This window comes from Athalia rosae, chromosome 6 (genome assembly GCF_917208135.1).
Source record: "Athalia rosae chromosome 6, iyAthRosa1.1, whole genome shotgun sequence".
In the NCBI taxonomy this organism is placed as follows: domain Eukaryota; kingdom Metazoa; phylum Arthropoda; class Insecta; order Hymenoptera; family Athaliidae; genus Athalia; species Athalia rosae.
Window position 1 is genome coordinate 16,903,314 of NC_064031.1, and position 19,199 is coordinate 16,922,512.

At 42.4% G+C, this 19,199-nt stretch overlaps 1 protein-coding gene across 2 annotated transcripts in view; it reads right to left on the reverse strand.

Moving 5' to 3' along the window:
• LOC105688603 (calexcitin-1) overlaps nt 1-18,203 on the reverse strand; it is a 38,821-nt gene extending 20,618 nt beyond the window's left edge. For both annotated transcript variants that reach the window (XM_012405051.3, XM_012405049.3), the window contains exon 1: nt 18,111-18,203. The gene's annotated coding sequence lies outside the window, so the exon portion shown is untranslated. The remainder of the gene's footprint in view (nt 1-18,110) is intronic.
• Between the last annotated feature and the right edge of the window lie 996 nt (nt 18,204-19,199).

A 19,199-nucleotide genomic window follows, 5' to 3' on the forward strand; every position in this document is an offset into this window, starting at 1 on the left:
TGCTTTTTCCTAATAAGTAAAAAAAGCTCTGAGCTGGGAATTAAAACTAGGGGTAAAATGCAGCAGGGGTGCAGGTCGAAGGTCTGCTCGTGAGAGGAGCTTACGATGAAGGCTGCTAATAGTTACCCATCAAGGTGTTACCTTGCTCGAGGAAAATCTAGCATAAAGGATTGAAGCGAGCCGGCGAGTCAAGGCGAGGCCTCGGCTCCGCCTCTGCCGGTGCTTTTGTACTTTTATGCCACAAAGGCAGAAGACAACCTTCCTTTTCTCGCTCGGTTGGTTGCTTCGTACTCGTTGGCTCCCTTTTCATTCAGGGATATAACACTCTCGTGATCTTTCCTAGCTCTTTTATACAGACTGACACACACACGCGCACACACGTGTACGACCAGATTTGCGCTTATTGTTATACGAGGAAACTATCTTCAACGTATCCGAAGAAGAAATCTACTGCAGCAGCAGCCTTCGACCTTCGCTAATCTGTTTCACATCCGAAAAGATGAATTGGAAGTTCTTGAAGTGAGAAATTTATTGTTGTATAGAAATAGAAATGGGTGACGGATAAAAATGGTTCGTCCCCCCCGCCCCGGAGGTTTTATTGTTACGTCACTTCATTTGTACGGTAGCTTTTTGGAATACTTTTTTCGACAGGACAATATTTTCAGAGATCGAGCGCGAGGTTTCTGCCCGCAAAACTGGAGCAAGGTAGTCAGATTTACGCGTAGAAGAGCGAGTATAATTTGTAGGGAAAAGCTCGTTTCATCTGGTTTGCTGCGATATAAATCCCCCTATCCCGTAAACATAAACTTTCTCATTATAGCTTATTCATATATATGGTAAATAGATACGTGAAAGGGTAATAAACTTATATTGAATTGAACACCGTATGTAGAACTCACTGCTTCACTATCTGACTGACTGACTTCTGTTTCAAATATTTATGAAGAAATAAAAGCTACCGGTAAAGCGAAGTAGCAAGGATCTCTGCAGCTATGAATCGCCGCCGGCGAGCTCGAGTCAACGCTTGCACGAACTTTGAAAAGTGAAAAGCTGTTACCTTTTGTGAAAGAGGCGCAACGCTTCTGAAGAAATGAAATAAAGAAAAAAAAAAAAAAAAAAAAAACGAAGAATAAAAAAAGCTCAAGCCTCGGAGGGATATTTTGTGCCGTACATTCAATTTCCCCGTCACTCGATGCTGCCGATCTTCAACCGGCGCACGCTGGGCAGGTGGTTACATTTGTTACGGGTACCTAAATCCGTAGAAAAAGAATAAAAAATCTAAGGAGAGTCTGTCGGAGCTAATATTCGTTGAGCGCTTTTTTCGAACCTTCGCGATCCCGTTGGATACGTTTCTATTCGAACCCGTTAGCTGACGTGTACGTCGTACATACCTACGCGTATGTGTGACAATTTTTTTTACCCACTCTTCTTTTTATCCGTAGGGAATGCGCGCAGGGAGCTCGCGCTGAAACGAGATAAAGCTGGCGAGTGAGTTGCAGGGGTTGGGGAGGAAAAGGAAAAGAAGAAAGGGCGGAATATTGGCTGAATATGATGAGAATCCCTCGAGCTGAAATGAGCTTCGCTATACATATGTATATCGCGAGTAAGTCTCCTCACGTATATTACCGCAGAATTCGCTTCCAAATTGAAGAATGGAAATTGCGAAGGTGCTATATTTACTTCAATGTAAATACTCTCGTATCAGTATTCGATTTTCGGGTTTAAAATGGTTAACGGTAACAACTGTGGGGTAGGCACAAAACTCCCCCAAGGGAAATAAGCCTCGAAGCAACCCTAAAAAATACATTCCTCTTGTTTACCTTCAATTTCTATTTCTGATAAAACAAAAACAAATAAAGGAGGGTAAAAAACGAGGACTCATATTCGTGAGCAATAATTTTTGAGCGATCATCTTCAGTTTGACACACGGGAGTGACGTGGCGTGGAATTGAACGTGTGCTTATTACGTCAAAAAAGTCATACCGCGACGCTTGGTGCGATCAACCGGAGAAGTGAGCTCGCGAGTCCTTTTTTCGGGTCCTTTACCGGAACACGAGGTAACTTATAGGCCCTAGAAAATAAGGAGAAGAGGCGGAAGACGCCTTCGAACGACGGGGAAAAAGAATACGGGAAGATCCTTCCAATCTCGCAGGTCCTACGGGTCCCTCGTTTCGTTCATCGACTCGTGTTGTCCCTGCTCGAGTAACTATAACCACGAGAGCTTTTTTTCTTCGGCGTAAATCACCCTGAAATTTTCCTACGCAACCGTCCAAATTTACGTTCGTCCTAAAATAGATCGACGATCTTTTCCAGTCTCTTTTATTCGTAGGAAAAATAGACTATACGCTGGGTAATGTGAAAATTTCTAATCACCGAAAATTGAACATTTTCGCGCACTCTACAACGTGTCCCCATATTTATTACGTGAGTCTCTCCGGTTTCCGGTACATCGTGTTTACGGCGGTTGTTGCGGGTAATATATCCTCGGTATCACCTACGATTACGATGTCTGGTCATGCTATTTTACGAGTAGCACATTTTTCCCTCCCTTTCCTCATCCCTCCCCTAGTCCTTTCACACAGAGACACGACAAGTGGCCAATTTCTGATAAAGTGCTCGATAAATATATCGTCATGCTAAAGTACAGAGACGATTACAGATAAATATCATATTGTGTTCATATATGTTCGTCGCGCGGGGAATGGTATTATACCGCAGAGTCCTTTGGCGATACCATTTGAGCGATATGTTTGTTCTGTAATTTCCGGATAACCGCGTGCCAGCAAAGCAAAAACAAATTATTCAATAATTATTATCGAAAAATGAATAAAGTTGGCGTGGATTGAAAAAGACGAAATCAGCACCGATATTTATGTAACCTGATTTGATTTAATGCCGCGTAACTGAGATTTGTGGAAATTCGCGATTCGCTTGGGACGAGGGACTAATTATAGAGCTCCCTATTCGCAACTCGAATTTCCTTACGTTTAATTGCTTCTCGTGTTCAAATAATCTCGGCCAAATGCCACCCCTGCAGCTCGAAAGGGAGTTTCGAGCGGCTCGAGAAATTTCATCGATGTTTACACGCGCGCCTCGAATGACGGAATGAAATTCCGTTGCGATTCTACTACGGAAACGAAAGCATTCCGACAAGTATACACGTCACCGCTTACGAGATCGTTCCGGAATTTTAAGAATCGAATTAATCATAAAGAAATCTTCAGCGGAACGAGGGGAATCGGATAAAGTTGGAAAACCGTGAGATCGTAAAATCGTAAAACCATTTTCGCACCGTAGCCAACGAGGAATTCTAATGGGACATCGGATGTAAAATCGAATACCTCGTAGATAAAAGAGGAACAGCTCTGTACGTATAATAAAATTGGATGAAAATTATACCGAAAGAATAAGAAATCACTCTCGTAATTTCATGCCGATTTACTTTACCGTCGATTCCCCGCAGTGAGTCGTGCCGAAGGCTTCGAATCACGTATTTTATCTAGTCGCTACTTGTTCGCGCTGTCGCTAAAACTGTCAGCTAATTCAGCGTACTGATAAATTGAAAAGCTCCCGCTGATATTCCGGCCTCCTGGAGAATCTGCCTAAGTTTCTGACTCGAGCTTCAGGGGCCCTGGACTTTGGGAAACTCCGACGTTAAGCTTTCGGTTAGCGAACAGCGTCGCATCAGTTATCAATAGTTTACCATCGCTAATCCTCCACACGGTCGTTAATTAACCATAAACTCCAACTTTTTTCCAGCGTTTTATTTTTTTTTTTTATCGCTCAGCCTAAATCGACGGAATTTGCATAATTATGGCTATTGCACGATTAATATTTCACAACCGAAGCTCAGTTATCGAACGGAAACCTGGCGTGTACCGTCCATGCGCTGCACGTATAACGTATACTCAATCGGAATGCGTAATTAAACCACTGTAATCAACGAAGCTTTACATTACAGTGATTAAGTTTCAACGAGCACCGCTTCCATTTAGGTATTGTGGAAAAAAAAAAATGATTTTCCGAATCCGTGACGCTGGATAACGAAGGATGTCAATTTTCGAACGATAAATTATCAGGTGAAACAGGCGACGAATTTATGCCCGTTGAATTTCGCGATTGGATCAAAGGAGAATATTCTTTCGAGTGAAAAGCATAAAAGTTGAAAATGTACGCGTCATCGAACGATCTCGTGGAATCGTTTTGAGAATAGGTGAAAGAGGTCGGAAACTGGACCGTTACAGGATTAGATATAAAATGTTATACGAGTGAAGCTCGCGCAAATCGAGATCTGAAAAGCGTTTATGAGATTGGACACTTGCAAGCTCGTAAACCCGGCGAGACACAGCGCAGCGCTGTACTTTGGAGTTACGACCGCATCGGGGTAGTCTGCTGCTGATCGCAAAACTTTTAATTTCTGGTTCCGTCTCCAGTTTATTTCACCCTTGCGACATCGCACGTACGTAGGCGTGTTTATCCGGTACAGACACGTGTTACGTCTTCCACCCGTCAAAACTCAGAGGATTTATTTTGAGCATGCATAATTAATCGCACACTCATCGAGAAGGTAAATGAATTTAAACTAGTTACGAAAGCTCGGATTCTCCGGAACTTGGATCATCCCTTTTAGAATTCAGTTATTCTCAAACCGCTAATTTCCTGGAAAACCATTAATCTTTTTCCAAAAGATGAAATCTTAAATCACAGTCTCTTATTTATTTTTCTATATATTCGAAGAGCTCGAGCTTTCGATTCAACAACTATTTTTATAATTCCGCATTCTCATCCAGTCTGACTTTCCCTTTTTGTTCCGACGAACCTGCTGGAAAATTTTTCAGTGTTCTTCTCGAATTAGGCGTGTATTTGATTTGGTTTTTTTTATCTTCTCGGCGTTAAATTGGCGGGGTGAGGGATCGAAGAGTCGGTAGATCAATCGATCTCGTTCAGAGAAGTCCATCGGGAGCTTTTCTGCGAGTTGGGGTTAAATAAAAAAGCATCGAAGGTAATTGCGTATCGTATGAACTCCGTAGATACCAATGCGGGGGATGCGCCGCTCTCTATAGTTGGCTGCGTCATCCCTCGGGAGCTTTTCGACATTACCCTCGAACGCAGTTAAGAGAAAACTTTACGATTTGCTCTAACTGCACCGGAGAGTTACAGTTTTCAATTAATTCCCAAGTACATATATTCCGCAGTCCTGAAGGAAACGCTCGAAGTAAGAAAAACAATCCTGATACGAGACCTTCGAGTTCGTCGCGGGAAAATGGAAAATCATTAATAAATTACGTTAAATTAATAATAAATAAAAAAGTAGAACCTCCGTGACCTCGTTAGATACACGTATGTAAAGTACGCGATTTTTTCCCTCGATTCAAATCGATCCAGAAGTCGTCCTTGGTTTGCCCTATACAAACCACCTGCTCTTTATATTACGTCGAAGTACATAACCCTCTCCCTTTCCTCCTTCTCTTTGTCGCATTATAACCACTATTTTTTTTTCGGCTTCCCTTCCTTTCTCTCCCTTTTTCCTCCGATCATTATTTACGCTCGTTTATCTTTTAGAGTTGACAATCCCCCAGACGGTGTCACGACATGACCATAAAAGCGATTCCATAACGTTGTGGGTGTCAAGGGTTGGCCGGTTTATTTTATTTCATTTTTTTTTCTTTTCTCGCTTGCTCGCGACAAAATGCATTTCGAGTTTCGACCACCGAGTCGGTGTAATCTTGTTAAAGCAACCGCTCTATCTTCGAAGATCGGAGATGAAAGCTTTTTATATGAGATTCTCCCCAGGAAACTTTTCTCCAGAAGTAAGAATTTCCAGGGATCTGCACCGGGAGGAGCTTAATTTTTTCCTTTTGTACGTCTCGAATTTTTTGTCACGTGTAAAGCAAGAGTAACAAGACACAACATAATTCGCCTGTTTTTTTATTCGCGATGAGCGCCGAGTTCTGTCTCGATTCGGCAATTTCGTATTTCTCGAGAGAACGCATCTGGGCCCCAATTTTCTTATTTTCTTTTTCTCCTTCTTTTTTTTTTTTATCTACCACCCTTTGTTACGTTTTTTTACCTGTTCAACGTTTGTTTCAGCGAGGCAAATAACGGGCGACGACTACAAATAACTCTTCTAATTAATTAGGGACGAATCCCGTGCGATTCAACGTACACTTTTCTTGTTTTCTTATAGCGGAACGATATAATTAAATATAAGTATACTTGTTTCATCGGAAATTAATTGCTCCCTATACTCTTGACTCTCGACACGTATAGTGGCACCTTTTACGTAACAGCTGACAAATGGAAAGCATCTCACAAGTCAGATATCAATTCACCGTTCCACGATCGCGATCGCATCGAGTTGGAATCACTAATTTTTTGGAGAAAATATTTCGAAGGCGCGTAAAAATTTCAGGGGTACCCGACGAAAATAATTAGCATCGTGGTTCACCGGTGGCACGTTTGCCGTGAAATATCATCGTCAACAAATGGCTCAAGGGCTGTGAAAATTTACGTGACAAATGGAAGTGACAAAACCAAACCAAACCCAACTCGCGCATGTGGCGATGTGTATCCGCATCGGCCGGGTCAGGTATACGAAAAGTTTTAATCAACTTTCGATAACTCTGCCCACACCTCGTCCCGGACGTACGTATACCGAAAACGCACACCTACGTGGAAAAGTCAAAAACTTTGTTCCCCACACAAGCAGCTTTATTACGCTGTGAGTTCATCGTTATAGGGAAGTTTAATTTTAAGTAACCGCCTCGACTGTAGGATAGAAGTACGACTATAGGTGGCAATAGCGATTCCGCGAATATTTCATTCGCGTATCATTTACCGTAGCTAATTGTAAAATGAAAATGCTCAATGCCGGTGGCTTGTAATCAATTTTCCCGCAGTTCCTGACGATCCATAAATCCGCTATTATTAATACCCGTATAACCGAGCTTTTGTTCAAATTTTATCACCGAGGTAAATTAGGCCAAAAATACGTTAACGGAACGTTGAACGACCGGGCAACTGAAATTTACGATCATCGGCTCTTGGAAGCGACGATTTTCCGCCAATGCAGGGGGTAAATTAGCGAAGCAAGCTTCGATAATGTCTCGAAATTGGACAATATCGACGCTCCGATCGCGACGCTACGGGATCGGAGCTTTAAAGCTCCGCGGTTGTTCGAACGTGACCCGTTTCACCCGCTGCAGTCGACGAATGGAGGGGTCCAAGCTTTTCAGTATTTCATTTGGGGAACGGAATAGGAGGAAAAAAAAAACCTGAAAAAAGCTCTCCGCTCCTTCGATCCTATGAGACACACGGATCCGCGCATACGAACGTAGACGTACGTCTACATAATGCATCGGTTTGGCACGCGCTCAAGCACGTCTCGTTCAGCGGGGGAGGAAGTGAGCGTGAGTGACGTTAAGGGAGTAAACAAAACCCGGTATTATAATAGTGAATTTTCCACGCGGCGTGTGGTATCGTTTGACAATTTTTAACGGTGAATTTTCATAGTTTTTTTTCTCTCATTTTTTTTCCAGTTTGATCGCACACGTATATATATCCGCACGGTACACGGTTTATGACAATCCTCTATTACGGTGCACGTGCAGAGACGGTTTCTTTGAGCTTTGATTGAGCGAGCGAAAGCTCGCGGGCGTTACGTTATGTACATACGTAGTACTACACGCCGGTTATTTCGGTAACCGTGCAACGTCGTATTTACTTCACACAAATACAGGTGTTAGGTATACGTTCGTGTACACACATCGGTTACATAGTTCCGAGTATACGAAAGCTCCGCGAGAATCTATTACGCGCCTATTTACATAAATAGAAACGGAACAATTGTTTCAACGGGGAGGTATTATTAACTGCTAAAAGTTTTCATTTAATTTCTCAGCACCCCTGTAAACGAACGTAATGGTCCGGCACCCTTGAAACAAACTGTGCGAGTAGTATAGAGACGCGTACGCGCGCGTGATAACGTTTCCACAGTTGCGTAAAATTCCTCGTACACTTCTCTACTCCCGTTCTCCGGTAGTGGTGGTGAAACCTCAGCGTTCCGCAGCGATCGACGTTCCCCTCCCTTATTAATTCGACGGGGTCCGGAGTTCGAAGGGTGCGCGGGGTTGTTTACCAAGAAAATATTCATCTCGCGTGAGCTAAATATTTCACGTGTAACGTAGGTCACGCGTCCTACGCGTATTTACATTTTCTGAAAACGGGAAGTGCCGATGGAATTCCCCACTCCGGTGATTCGCGAAGGGTTGACGAACAAAACGAATCGAATAAATTCCGTGCGACGAATGAAACGAGAGAAAAAAAAAAATCTTTGGAACAAGTTTCCGAAGTTTTAGCATTCTCGCATTACCCGGCGAGGGGGTGGGAGGAAATTACGCTAATTTATTGTTATTCCTGAAATTTATTTCGACCGAGTAGTACCTACTGCGGGATAATATTCATCCGTATATATATTTTTTAATAAATTTCTCTCGGGTAAGCAATCTTGCGAATTTAATAATAGACGTGGTCTCGCGAGCTATGAGATTTTGCTGCACGGAAGCTCTCCCTAAACGGCGCAACAAATTCTAGGATTCCTTTAGCCGAAGACATTTCCTGGCGCACCGCGACGCGCGCGCGCGCGCCTCATCTGGTAACATTTACGTATAAACCCCATTTAATTTCCCTCCTGCTGACCGAGTGGAAAAGCTGCACGAGGATGAAACTACTGCCTTTCCGGTGGCGACCCCCCGTCGCGGGGGGGTGTAGGCGTCGTAGTTTCCTTGGTCCGTGAGAATTAAAACATTTAGCTCAAACCTTGACACAGATACGACATTTAGTACAGAGCAATGCAATTATAAAAGTTCCGTGAAAACTCTTTAAGGAACTGTTCAGTTTTTTTCCTTCTTTTTTCGTGTATTTCTTTTCCATTTTTTTTTTTTTTTTTTCTCTCATTCTGTTCACGCCCGCAGCACTATATCTCGCGATCTTACTGCCGCTGCTTCTCCTGCTGCTGCAACTTAACAAAAAGGAGCTTTTACGGAAATCACGTCGCTTGGGACGGGAATGCGCAGAAAATAAGATTAACAAAAAAAATATAGATATATATCGCATCAAATCGACTTACGTCACCTTCCGGGACGTTCAATGCCCCTTAAAAGCTCGACGCCGTGCGACGTAGCTCGCCAACAAGATGAGATTCGTAATAGTCGGTTCGAAATTGGGTACTTTATTCCTACGGTGTCCTCAGGGATTTCTTACTCGAATGATTATACGGTAAACCAGTTTAAATGTGATTCGTGTTCAAACCGGAAGTTATGCCAAGTGGTCAATTCCGTTCGGTAGCCTTTGACGATGGAATTAATTGTGCTTCGCTCGAATTTCGTGGTGGCTCGCGTTAAATTTACCGGGTGAAAGTAATGGCCAGTTTGCCCGGTCATCCGTTCGATATCTGTAAAATATCGGGTGGGCTACCTTCCCCTGATATGAGGGGCGGTGTCGCACGCCGGTCGAAAAAATTGGCGGCCCATCTAAAAAGCTCGCTTTGGAATATCCCCTACCGCATCGTCGCTTTTCTTCGTTCGCGTGGCGTAGATCGAAGCGGGAACGATCACAGGTTCGAAAAGCTCCATCGCGTTGCAGCACTACTTGAACAACGATTTCGTTTTATTTTATCAGCTGCACGAAAGCAAATACAAAGTATTTACGCGGGATCAACATTCGCGATTCGAGTTTTTTTGTTTGTCACTCCTGTTGTTGTACCATCGGAAATTTTCATCCCCCGATCTTAAGGATCCGTTTGAAAATTTTCCGTCCGCGAAAAATCCCGCCACGGTTGATACCGTCTACGTGGGTAGAAGATAGTGAAAAATTAGCCATCGGTAAATTATTTAGCTTCGGTTCTCCGAGCTGCTGTGATTAATGGTGCGACGCACTCGAGATGAAAGCTCTGCGACCCGCAATATGGCTGCTTTGTACTCGAATTGAAAGCTTGCGACGAATGAGATAGCCGGTAATTGTTTCCGCACAATGAGATGATGAACGAATTGTTTCGTTTCCAAGTTTCCGTTTCTGACGGATTGCTGCAACCGCATCTTTTGTACTTATACCCATATACCTGTGTGTCACGGGTCGGGTGCGCACGAGTAAGAAAATCATCCCCAATTACACACGCCCTCGAACCCCGCCGATAAAATGACGATTTTTCCGTCTCGAAGTTTGTTCGCTATTTGGAAACGGGAGCTCGATTTACACGTCGTACGTATTTCTATAAGCCGAAAACCATTAGACGTCCATTCGTTTGGCATATAGAAACTCCCCGAGTGAGCCGGGGGATAAAGTTTACTTCAACGTACTCCGTACGCGAACATTATGTTCCGGTATGAGGTATAATGTCATGTATTCGTACTTTCAAACCCGTGAAACACACCTACTTATGCGAAGTGTGTGTTATATCTGTAACGGTGGCCCGCAAAGAAGGGTCGATCCTCTGCAAAAGCTTGCCGCAAGTTCGAGCTCCACCCCGCGACTATATCATCGTCGGAGTTATTACCTATGCATACTTCGGAATTGCGAGTGTGTTTTAAAAAAAAATTTCTCGTTCCCGAAACGCGCAGGTAGATCGTATCCGTTTCACGTCCCCCTTTTGAAAGCCTGCACACGGAGTGGCGATAAAATGGAAAATAAAAATTAAATAAAATAAAATTACGACCACGAGAGTAACAACGATTTTCGCGCCCGCCGCCGCCGCCCTACCACCGCCCTTATGAAAATGTTACAATTATGTCACGGGACGTGGACGTGCGTGCTCGCGTGAACTTGACCCCTGGAATTTATTCGTATCGGTCGATGTAGCCGTACGACACGGCTGGATATCATATCCCGGTTGATCAAACTCTGGAACGTATGTACGTACGCGGTATTCCCGAGGGTAAATATTTATAGGCGTGATATTATCATCTTGGTCCTCGTATACGCGTATCATGATTCGCTGTATGCGTGGGTACATCCCGAACGCCTCGAGAGCTTTCGACGTAGGTTACGGAGTACGTCTCCGGAATTATCTGGGTATCGGGGACTGGTCCGGGGAACGAGGAGAGTCCAAGTAAGTAACTCTCCCGTAAATTGAGGGCTAAGCTCCCTACCCCTTTTCCGAGGGGCAGCCGGACCGCGGAACTCCCTTACAACCCGATGGCCATTTGACCCTAGCATAACTTTCGACTAGAATGTATAAATAAATATTTCTCTCTCTCTCTCTCCCTCCCTCTCCCCCGCCCCCGTCTCGGTGTGTATTTTCGTTTTCAGATATCCGACTATATCTGGTTTAATTTCGACGTTAGCTTATATTACAACCTGTCGGCGTGGAGGAGGTTTCATCCTCCGGGAGATAAAGAGAGCGCTTTCGGGCATAAGCATTTGCAAATTTGAAATTTCTCAAATAATATATCTTATAGTATATACCATTAAACCTCATAATACCGCATCTATCATCTCCAGCTTTAGGCTTATCCGTGTAAACTCGAGCGATAATTCTTATGCATGTATAACAAACTTGAGAGGTATAACAAATTGCGTGTTTCCGTATGAAAAATTATCGAGCCTCGGATATAATAACGTGTAACTAAACTTGATGTATCTCGGTTGAGAAACGAAAAAGCAAAACTAAAAAAAAAAAGAAAAGGAGAAAAAAGTGGAAAGAATAATAGCTGAGAATTTGTTCCGCCCACTTGGTAGTTTTGTCGGAATGCAAAACTATCGTCCGAAATTGTAAACGAAAAATCAAATTGATGACCAGATATAGGAAGGGTACAAATGGTAGAGCGAGGAACGGTCAGCCGGTGGTTTTAGATCGCGGTGGTAAAAAAAAAAGTGATCCACTTGGTATTTTTTTTTTTTTCCTTTTCCAAATTTTTTTTATGTGCTTTATTTAGACGGGGCGTGAACGCGACGCGCGTATGGGTGTATCTACGTTATAAACTCTGTATACAAAAGTGGCCGGTGTTTATTTCAACGTAAAAAAGCAGTCTGGTTGCATGATCTAGTCGCCCACTACGGTATAGCCGAATGGTTCAGCTCCATGCGCGAGAAAACTGAATTGAAAACGATTTTACCACTACGTAATTCAATAGAGGAACATGTTCGCGTAGTAATCCACTCCAAAGACCCCCAAACCCTTATCACCCACAATAAACCCTCGTGCAACGCGCGGGGTTCAATTTGATGCCGATCTACTTCCTTGGATTACACGAGAACCCCACTCCGTTCTTTTTTTTTTTTAATTACATTTCGCCCAACGCGAGCCTTCGTAATAACGATTTTCTGTATCGCACCATATTTATCAGGAGATGGAAGTAATGTTTTCCTGGATAATTTTTGCGTTTCGTTGCGTGTCAGAATGAAAATAGTCGTATACCGTTCCGAAAAAAATTTTCGACTCGATGGATCGTTCTAATTTTTTTTTTTCTCCCCTCTCGAGATCCAACAGGAGCACGTTCCTCCTCGAGAGATATTCGGGCGCCAAGTCCTCAGCCAGCGGAACGGTGGATCGATTATCATCCTCCCCTACGTCGATTCCCGCGACAGGGAAGCCCGTTCTCGTACAACCTCCTCGACGTAGACGACGTACATGGCGCTTTACCCTTGGAATACTTGATATATCGTACAAATGTATACTTATAGCGTAATATCTCGAACCTCCCTAACTGAGGATAGCGAAAACCCCGCGTCGCGTCGCGCGTCGTGGCGCCCCGACGCGACGTCCCGACTCCGGTGTCACCTCTACGCTTTGCCTCGTTCGCAGCGCGAACCGGTATTCGCACAGAGAGAAGAGAAAGTTTGAATGGACGACCAGAGAACGCTATTAAATTCGAGTACATTTGACGGTGTGGTGAATATATTTCGGTATTGGTAGGTACGTGCCTTATACGCCGCTGCAACGATGCCTTGAATTTAGATCTCTCTGCCGATATACGATCAAAGTATACAAGCTACGTATATCCCCAGGGTGAGTACGATACGCTTTCGAGGACCCCTAAGACACTCGAAACTAATTAAACAGAGGAATATCGACGGCTGATGAGGCCTCCTGACGATGGAAATGCTGATTCAGGTTTTTCCCGCACACGCGTCCTTTCGGATAATTAGCGTCGATGAAATTGATGAATATTATCGCGGAAAAATAATCACCCTCGCGAATCGGAATTCTTTGCATTCTTCTTTATCTTTCAACGCAGGCGGGCGATAAATCGAGTGAAATTACAAACGGCTGGATTACAAAATATAGACAACGGTGAAAATTTATTTCACGACTTTTTCTGACTGTCAATTTCCTTTTCTTCTTCCTCGTTTTGCTCCTCCTCGTTCCTACGTACATCGGGGTTCTCGAAAACGGGGTGCGAATCGAGTAGGGGAGACCGGGGCAAGTTGGAGGCTGGGGCAAGATGACGAATTGATTGTTTTTAGAATATTTTGACAGATAGCGCCGGGTAAGTTATCAAAAAGTGTTAAACACTCTTCTACGCAATAATATTTGCGATATAGCTAGCGTGGCAAGGTCATCCGGCTTTTTTACGGAGGCATTGTGGTTTCAGACGTGTGCGAAGTAATATCTGGAACTCAAGAAAATAGTTGTACACAACTACAGATAAGCAAGATCGGACTTGTGAATTAATACTTTATTTCTATACGCATATAGATCCTAGAGATCATAGAATCTCCGAATTTTCACCAATGTACTTTTTGTGGGGTTCTTTTTTTGCAAATAGTGGCAAATGGGGCAAGATGGTGGGGGCAAGTTGACGGATCGTCCTTATCGAGATCTTTGCATGTTGTTTAGTTAATCGATATTTAGGCTACATACGATTGTGCAGCTCATTGAATAAATTGATAAATAAATAAATGAATAAATTTATTCACGATTCAATGTTGGCATGTTCTAATGTCGAAGGAGCAGCTCAGTTCGTTTGCGACCAGTGTTAATTGTATATCTAAGCCAAACTACATAAACTATGCGTATTTGTATTTTCATATCTTTTATGGATTTGAATAAACTGAAGTATATTTTGACGAAAAAAGTATTTTTTTAGGCCCATTAAACCAAAATCTAATATTCGTCAACTTGCCCCGATAGGTTCGTCATCTTGCCCCGTGGTCGGGGCAAGATGACGAATTTGCAGAATTTCGGAAAAATGGAAATTACATAGTTTGTGAATGATCGAATTCAATGTCAATTTTTTTTTTAATAGCTAACATCTCATACTTTTGAAAAATACAACAGATTTTGAAATTCGCTTACAATCGATTAAAAAACCGCACTTGAAGCTTAACGTCTCCAACTTGCCCCGGTCTCCCCTACGTCAAAACGAAGTTTGTCGTCGCATCTGCGAGATCCGAATTACCGATTAACTCGTTGAACAAGTACGTGAAACGACCGTGAGCGAGATAATTTTCAAAAAATTTTGACAGACGATGAAATTTTTATTGCTAACAATTTTTGAAAAAAATTTCCCAATCGGATCATCTGATTGTTATATTCACTCATTCGATACCATTGAAGGCCAAACACCTAGTATTCATCCATACCTACTCGTATACATTCCTAGGGAAATTTATGAACCGTCAATTAAACTTTACATAGAATAAAGTTTACGTTTTCTCTCCACTATGCTCGGCCTAGTTTGTCTGTTTTGCCGTTACCTGACTCCCGTCGGCTGAGAAAACCTCGACTTTATATTTTTATAAGTATAAAACGTATACACAAAGATCCCAAAACTGCCAATGGCTCAGCCAGTCAGTCAGATTCAGTCGGAGTTGCACTCGATGGCGCGTTATTTCGAGAAAAAAATGAACACGAACCGTGCCGATATTACATAAATTCTGGTAATTCCGTCGCGACAAAACCTCGTCCCCGCGGAGACATTTTCGTGAAAAATTTTATTCCTCCTCCAAGACTGCTCTCCCGTTCACGAAGATAATAATAATACCATAGGAATGGCATTGTCGCATAAGATTCGATAATAAGACGTAGCGAACTCCGGTGAGAAAATTCTCTGCAATTAGGTACCCTACATTTGATTTCTGTAGGTCCGCGATAATGCGATTTATCTGTACGTATACTTATGCATATAATATATAATGTATTCTATATACCCATAGCTATATGCATATATTATATTCGCTGAGCAAGAGAGGCGCAGGACGAACGCGGATAGTCAGCGTAGCTACCCCATCCCCTATTTTCCTAACACGTAGAATTCACCATCTCGTTTCTTCTTCGCGGGAGTAGTTAATCAGGTTTATTTCCCGCGTCGCGTTAGCTGCCGCTGCTTCTGTTGCTGCCAACGTTACACAATTTAGAATGGCACCGAGGTGAAAATTTCCTCGTTTCGTTTCCGCTCCGTCTATTCGCATTCGAGAATAAACATTCTGGAGATAATTGCCGCCAAGTTAGAAATTGAAACCCTTTTCGAACGTGAAGAGGTATAAAGAAAACCAAAGAAACAAAAGAGGGGTAAGGACATAAAAGAGAAAAAACAATAACTTGAAAGTCATGCTAATTAAATGCACGCGCGATGATTCCAATGTTTATTGTATGCACGCTACTTTTTTTTCATTCCTTTTTTTTCATCCTGCACGAATTAATTTACAACTCTTCTTTCAGATCGCTCCCCGGGCTTTCAATTATGAGAAAGGCACCCCTAATACTCGCGTCGGTTTCAACTTCAACCCCTGAAGTCCGTACACCACTTTCACCGTGCAAGATAAAGCCTGACACAGAACCGCTTAGTTTGTGGTTTTCGTGCGATAGAAAGTCGATGTCGTTGTTTCCCATCACCTGAGAACTGGCTGACTTTCAACCCTTGCCGCCCCCCAAACGAACCGAAGTTGACCCGGTAAGATAATAATATCCTTCGATCTCGATACTCGATTAATTATACCGCACCTCTCGAAATTGCTCGGATATTTTATCCGGCTACACAAAAGCTCCTCCGGTCTCCACCGAAAAGACCCTTGGGCTAAATTTTCAACCCGCAAACGAGATGGGAGGAAATATTTTCCAAATATTTTATACGAATGCATTCTGCGCAGCATGTTTCGGATGCGTAAAATATTTCTCTTCCCTCGCGTTCGGAAACAAAATCTATATTTCACGTACCCACACCGTACAGAAACGTAAATTTTACTGGGTTAATACGAATTTTCGAATTTTCAATCACATCTCATTATCTAATTCAAGTACCGTCAGATATTACGCGACGTTGTTCGAATTGTGATTCACAGTTCAGTTTCAGGCAACGATTGTAATCCACGTATCCCACATTTAGATCCTGAATAAATTATGTCCCGGTGCGTAGAAGTTACACCAAGTCGTGTCGTTTACGTGTACATTACGTATATCTATTGCAGCGTAAAATAATCATAAAAATTGATTACTCGCTGTTCGTACGAAAAGATGATTGTTTTAATTTGCGTAGAAAAAGAAAGTGCGATTATTGTTAATAAATAAATAGCTTTTATCCGATTCCTTGCGATTCGATTCTTTTCTTTTTTTATTTTTTATGTTTCTTCTTACGTGCGCGAGTGAAGTATTACGTGTAGCGATCAGAAAGTTACTTTACAACGAAAGGGCCACCCGTTCCCGACCTTCGGTTCGATGAAATTGATCATAAATTACAACGAAACGGCCTACGCTTTTCAAACTTTAAAAACGAAACGAAACGAAATTGCGTTTGATAGGAAAAGGGAAGATTTTTTTTTCTTTTCTCGTGTAAAGAAGATTAATGTTTGATTGCATAATATTGATTTATAATTCCGGTATGGGATACAAGTGTATGCTGTGTAGCCGTAGTGCGTATCCGTCGAAAATTTTTCAATATATCCTACAACGTACCCCTTTTATTTTCTCTCCCTCTATCCCTCGAATCGCGTATAGTTCGTTCGAAGCATGTATTTAAACGAAATCTTTATCCCCGATCGCACAGTGAAACGCACTTCATGTACGATTGCCAGAATTAATGATATTCGAGGGGTGCTTGTACGGGGCGATTCGGGGCGAGGGGGTTGAGTAACTCCACGGATGAAAAAAAAAAAAGCAAAAAGGAAAAAAAAAAAAACCACGAACCACGTATTTCAATTTTCGAGTGGGTAATGATAACTCGTGCCTGCAGGTATTGCTTCCCGGTTATACGTTGTACGTATAGGAAACGGCTCGAGGCAGATGATCGAGCCCGAATTCCTCCATATACTCTGCAGCGTATATCGAATTCCTTTCGAATCGGAAACAGTCCGAGAATGCCAACGTAGATAGCCGAGAATGCATCGCCCGATTCCAATACTTCTCAAGCGAGGCAAAATTTACCGCAAATCAAATCACGTACACCTATAATTTCTTAAACGTCTGATTTTTCTCTCACTCCTTCATTTTTATCGAGGTAAATCGTCAATTTCGAAAACTGTATTTTTCCAGCTGTGATTATATACATCGGTTGATAAAATTTCAATCACGAGTTATAAATCCAGATTCAGAAGTTCGTATTTTACTCATAAAATTGCTGGTAAAAAGATGTTCGGTGAAACTAGGTACACGGCATCCCTCACTGACGTACAAAGGGATTTCATTTCAATAGGTAGGAGCACAGCGTTAAGCTCGGACTTTTGAACGGAACATTGCCTCGCGACTAGCCACCTCACATACCTGTGTCTGTTGGAAGAAACAAGACAAGTTGTTGGATGAAAAAATAATTGAATTCAACAAAAAGTAATTCGTCACGAAAATTCAATTAGATTCTCGCTTTGACGTCGATATTATTAAACGAAGACCTTTTAGCAATAATTATAATTAAAGCCGTACACGTTACGTCGATATCCTTCACACAATCCGATGGAAAGAACATACGATACCGCGAGAGTACCAAATTCACTCGATGATTGTTAAATACGCACTCCCCGGAGATTTAAAAATCAAGAAGAAAAAGGGAGGAGAATTCACCGCGGAAATTCTCGACAAGTGTTTTAATCGGCAATGGCCGAATGATTTTCTTTTTCTTTTCTTTTTTCTTTTTAATCGGGGGTTGCAGATCGACGCAATAAACTGATGTGAAGTATCCACTCACCTTTGGCAAGGATGCTTCTGATGCTTAAAGAAGTTCGGAGGTCGTTTGCCACGTACCAAACACGAAGTGTGCCACGGCGTCTCCCGCCTCCCATTTATACGGGGCGAGCTTACTACACCTGTGCTTGCGCAGAGAGCGTCGGTAGAAGGGGAAAACGACGCCGTGTGTCCCGACGCCGTACCTAGACCTCATCTGTACGTCAACTTGTTACCAGAGATCGGAGAATCCGATCATACCCAATTCCACCGCATACGCAAAGATGGTACGCGGTGAACCATCGAAAAATATCGTATTCCTATATTTTTTAGGTTTTTCAACTTCTTTAGAAAGAAATCGATGGAATAATAGCGCAAAGCGATCCATCTGGTATTACCGCACTTGATCATGCGAAGCTCGTGAGATCATCATTGATTTATATTGGAATTTTTCCGATCCTAATAAACGATCGATTCGGATCCGTCCGTCGCGGTATATTTCATATCCAGATGAAAATCGATGCGTCGATCATATCGTGATGGGTATTCGAGGAATTAGTAATCAGCTACAAAAATCTCCGAAGGAATGACGTCTTTGGGCGTGTATGACGTTCATAATTATTTACACTTAATACACACACCCGTAAGAAAATGCGACACCTTAAGACACTGCGGGCTCATAAAATCGCGTTATCAGAAAAGCAAATAAAAGTGTCAGTATACATCACAAAGCTTGCAAAAATATATAAATATCCAGACGCGTAATAATCCCTTGCATAATCGATAAGATTATTTTTCGGATGTTTTACCATCGTTATTCATTTTCTGGGTTATAAACAATACCTTTTGCAAATGGTGTTCAGGCTGGTATTAAGTTACGTGTGCTGTTTAACTTTTTTTTCATTTAATTCTTTCCTTTTTTCATTTAATATTTGGCCACGATTTAAATCGAAATTTGGATTTATTTAAACAATGATTATATTCCAAGGCTTCTGGGCGTAATTTCGTACTAGATTAGACACCCCCGAGGCGGAGAGGTAAAGTCTCCCTATTGTATATACCGCCTTTAGCGATTCGAACGCTCTCTCGTTTGAATGAATGTTGGGTACGAGCC